This window comes from Mandrillus leucophaeus, unplaced genomic scaffold, assembly GCF_000951045.1.
Source record: "Mandrillus leucophaeus isolate KB7577 unplaced genomic scaffold, Mleu.le_1.0 Scaffold119, whole genome shotgun sequence".
Classification (NCBI taxonomy): domain Eukaryota; kingdom Metazoa; phylum Chordata; class Mammalia; order Primates; family Cercopithecidae; genus Mandrillus; species Mandrillus leucophaeus.
This window is the reverse complement of record NW_012100209.1, coordinates 1,770,639-1,775,979: the sequence shown is the minus strand read 5'-3', so window position 1 is coordinate 1,775,979 and position 5,341 is coordinate 1,770,639.

The window sequence follows — 5,341 nt, the reverse complement described above, 5'->3', positions numbered from 1 at the left end:
TAGAGGAGGACTGTCACTCATGCGTGGATAAACATTTCCAAGTTGGAAGAGTAAGTGAGAAGGGAAAATTAAATCGTGATATTTGGGAACTACATTGGTTTGCTGATAGTCACAGTCAGTGAAATACATTGCATAAGAGAACCAAGAATCAGTTAGCTCTGTCAGTTTGTGATAAGTGCTATGGAGAAAATGTAAATTGAAGAAGAGGGATAAGGTACTAGGGCAGCAATTTTAAATATAATAATTGCGTTAGCTTTCTAGGGCTGCCCTAAATTACCAAAAAGGAAATGATTTAAAAGAAATTGATTTTCTTGCACAGTTCTGGAGAATAAAAGTTCAAAATCAAGATGCCATCAAGGCAATGCTACCTCCAAAGGGTATGGGGAAGAATCTATTCCATGCTTCTCTCCTAGCTTCTGGTGGTTTCTAGCAAACTTTAGTGTTCATTGGGTTACAACTGCATCACTCTAACTTCTGCCTCCAGCTTCACATTGCCTTCTTTCCTGTGTATATCCAAATTTCTCTTTTCTTAAAAGGACACTAGTGATTAGATTTAGGGTCTACCCTTATCAGCATGGCTTCGCCTTAACTTGAGTACATATGCAGAGACCCTATTTCCAAATAAAGTTACATTCACAAGTTCCAGGCAGAATTTTTGGAGGACACTATTCAACCCAGTACAATGGTCAAAAATATTCTCCATGACAAAGTGGCATTTGAGGAAATATCTAAAGCAGTTAAGGGATGGGACCTGAGCAGTCATTCATCGGGAGGACAGTCCAGGCAAAGAATAGCAAGTGTGAAGTTCTGAGATATGAATGAGCCTGACATGGTTAGAGAACAGCAAGATGGCCAGCTGGCTGGAGTGAGGGAAGTGAGGGGAAGATCTGTATGAGCAGTTGTTAGAAAATTAAGGTGGGGTATGGGAGGAGCAAATCAATAGAGCCTTGGAGGCCATTTGTAAGGACTCTGGCTTTGCCTCTGATGCAAACGGGAGTTACTGAAGGGTTCTCAATAAAAGTGTAATATTACTGGATGTATTTCATGAAGATCACTGGCTGTGGGAAGGATAAGAGCAAAAGCAGTTAGAGGTTATTTCATTAATCTACGCGAGAGGCAATGATGGCTTGGGCCAACGTAGTAGCAGTGGAGATAGTGAGACACTATCAGAAAATAAAAATAATACATAAAAATATCTCAAGTTTTTTTCCCATCAATACTTATCTGCTATATATCAAAGTGTTTTGTCACCTGTCAGTATCCATTATCAGACAATAAAAGCAAGTCCCAAAAGTTTAAGAATTCTTTTCATGAGAAAATCTTGAGAAGAACTTGAATGCTTCCTTTGTTCTTGCAATTCACAATGATAACTACCATAGGACCTGCTATTTGCCAGGAATTTATTTTACATTTATTATATTATTTAATCAACAAAATAAACCTGCAACACAAGCATGGTTTTTCATTTTTGCAGATAAGAAATTTAAAGTTCAGAGAAGTTAAGTCATTTATCCGAAGCCATATGACTAGATAATAACAGAGATGGGATTCTAATTTATGCATGCCTAATTCAATCCTATAGTATTTCCATCAAGCTATAGTGTTAATTATGGAAAAAAGTCATTATTCTCTGATCATTGTGGTCCAGATTTTTACGCATCATGTTCTAGAGAGACTTCATTTAAGAATCTTTACTTGTAAGTAGTCGATTAGTCAATTTGACTAATTGAACAGGAAGATGGTGGAAAGAGACTCTTTAGTAGTCAAATGTTAGCAGAGAAAGAGACTAGCACATATCTCATAACCAGTGGTGTGTGAGAGCCAGTGCTGATGCTAATAAGAGCCAACTGTCCTCATCTTTTTCCAACTCCACAGTCAGTAACGCCACTTGACAGCTTGAAATAAGCCATGGTGGGAGTTTTTAACACAGAGAAATCAACACATACAGTAAGTCAAGGCATTTTAAATTCATGGATCTAGTTTACTAACCTACTATTGCCTATAATTCAAACTCATTCACAACAAAATATAAAAGAGTGTGTGTGTGTATATATACGCGTGTGGGCCAAGGGTGGAGGGAGAGAGAGAGAGAAGAAAAGCAGGAGGAGGAAGAAGAGAAGAAGAGACAGCATAATCGACTTGCTAGGTGTGGTTAACGTCTAACATTAGTTTTGAAAACTGCCTCACGTTCAATATAAGTCATAATAATAGAAAATGTCTACTTGTCAGATGAATGCATTTTGCGTAAGTCTGTGATTATATGTTTCCTGGTTTGCCTCAGCAAAATGACTATAGGAATGAATGCATTTTCAGCCACAACTTGGATAATTCTAGACTGGTTTTCCGTCTCCCCAAACCAACACCTAGCATAGCCTTCCCAGGTGGTGATTCTTCAGCAAATACAATTTTGGTAAGCTCAGTTCTTTCATGAAAGACCGACCCCACAGCAATCCAGGGGAAACCTGTGACATGGGTTTCCAGAGCTTTGGCTTCTCTCTCAATAGAAGCAAGTGGTGACGTTTCGTTCTCTGGGCTGCCCTGGAGGAATGTCCTTTCACCAAGAGAGACTGAGAAGGAGAACCAGTTTGAATATTAACCAAAATAAGAATGATTTCTTTGCTATGGGGAAAAAAAAGCAGAGTCGCTCCCTTTGGATGGTGTTATTATATCTGAAAGCGTGGTAGAAATTGTGCGGAGGTTATTGGCTATTTTGGATTAGCCTCACAACGTGTATCTTCCACCACTATTTATTCTAAAAAGCAGCTTGTATCCTGAACTAACACACACCCACACACACAGTGCGCACACACGCACGCTTAACACACATGCACATACTGCTACATAAACTCTCCTGAGCCCTTTCTCGGGGAGACATTTCTTCTTTCTGTGTCCCTTCACTGCTGTGCTCAGCCGTAGTGTATCGCTTCCCACTTTCTCTTCCCCCTGTCACCAATCTTTGTAGCATTTGTAAGCCAGACCCAGGTTTAGAGCCTTGTGGTGCAACTCCAGATACCAGAGACAGCCTCGAAAGGGTATTGAGTCACAATCGATGAATCTGGTGAGGAAAAAATGAATCTGATGAGGCCATTGATGCAGAGGAAAGAAACAAACAGCAGGAGCTGAGATACAATGCCAAAGTGTGGCCAGGCCTGGTGGCTCATACCTATCATTTCAGCACTTTGGGAGACCGAGGCAGGTGGATGACAATGTCAGGAGTTGAAGATCAGCTTGGTCAAGATGGTGAAACCCTGTCTCTACTAAAAATACCAAAATTAGTCAGGCATGGTGACAGGCACCTGTAATCCCAGTTACGTGGGAGGCTGAGACTCTGTCTCAAAAAAAACAAAAAGAAAAAAAAAAGAAAAAGAGAAAGCCAGAGAAGGACAAGGAGCCTGGCAGACTGAAGGCACGGAGCGGTGACAGGAGCAAACAAGAGGAACATAATCAGTGTGCATTCCAAAGCTGGGTTGGAGAGTATGCACCACTTACAGCCTTTTCATTTCTCCATAAAATTTGTAGTAAGAGTTAGTGTTTCCTAGGGGTTAAAAGCACAAACCAAGGAACCAATTACCTGGGTTTAAAGACTGGCTCTGCCATTTACTAGTTCTGTGACTCCTGAGTCAGTTTCCTCATCTGTAAAATTGAGACGGCAGGTTTTAATGCACTGTATTTTTATGAGGTCTAAATAAATTAATACCTTAAAGAAAGTACTTTAGAAGAGTGTCTATATAAACAGACGTGAAAGTAAGACAATACACATCCATGGACCTAGCATCAAGAAAAAAGATTACCAGCATGATTGGCATGCCCTTTTCTTTATCTCTCTAATTCCTCTCAGAAGTAACCACCACCTTAAACTTGTGATTTATTGCCACTGTTTTTATATACATTTATTTATATGGATATTTGTACCTCTAAGCAATAACTAATTTTATTTTTCATATTTTAAGCCATATATAAATGGCATCATGTTTTCTGTCTTCTGTAACTTGCTCTGCTTATTTAATCCACCTATGTTGATACAAGCAGCTGTGAGCCATAGAGCCACACCATTGCTGTTATTGTTAAGAGTATTCCCAAGGGATGCGTGCACCATAACTTACTGTCTGTTTTCCTGTTGATAGACACTTACGTTATTTCCACTTTTGGCTATTCTAAATATTCTTAGACACATTTCTTAGCAAACAAGTGCGAGTTACTGCAGGCTGTTTTAGAAGTAAAATGTCTGAGTTTTAAGGTAAGCTTATTTTAAAATTTACTTAATATTTTTAAAATTATTCATTTAAGATGTTTGGAAAAATTTACATTATTTTGCATTATCATTATTTTGCATTGTCATCAGCACTGTGCTATGTGCTAACTACTACTGTCAACCCTTGACACATCTAACTTATTTCATTCTGGTAACAACACCATGAGGGAAGTTCTACTATTTCCCTTGCTTTATAGAAGTTCAGCAATATTCCTCAGATACACAGCTGGAAAGCCACAGAGTTAGAATTCATACCTAGAGGCACTATTTCCAGAATCATGCTAAATGCGAAATAGAATATAATAAAAAGCCAAGGTATTTTGGCCAAAAAAAGCATTATAAGACCGATAAAAAGTTTTCACTGAAGGAGATGGGACTCCAAATAATCCAGTATGACCCCATTTAAATAATTATATCTGTAAGGATCCTATTTCCAAGGCAGGCACGTTCTGAGGTTTAGGTACACATGAATTTTGGAAGGGCATTACTCAACCCAGTACAGGGATCCCCTTCTACCATATGTGGCCAAGGAGAGGAGTCTAATCCACTTTTCTTATGACAAGCCTTTGAATATTTGAAGAGTTCTGCTAGTCACAGATGTCCCCTTCCTCCCCACCCCGCAGCATAAAGGCTGTCTTGCCCTGGCTGTACGTCCCCATTTCAGTGAGGCCACATTGGGAGCCCTCAGCAGTTCTGATTCCCGGAAAGGTCCCCTCACTGTCCAAGTGGTCCTGCTCTGGACACACTTCCATTTGTCAGTGTATTTCTCATGAAATAGTATGCATAACAGAAAATGCTTTTTCAGGTGTGGACAGACCACTACAGGGTACAGTGAACCCGAAGAGTTGTTACTAGCCACTAGAATTATGGTTAAGTCAGGCTGTGTGACCTGTGCAGTTCTAGATCTTTCAGAAGACTTGGGTAGTAGTTCTAGCTCTGTCTCTCACTCTGTGAACAGAAGTGAATCAAGGTTCCTGCACCAACATTTCTTAACCTTTAGAAACCAGATTACTTGCCTAACCTGTTTGTCAATGATGTTGTGAGGATAAGTATAAGATTGGTACAAAAGATTAGACAAAATCCTCAGAT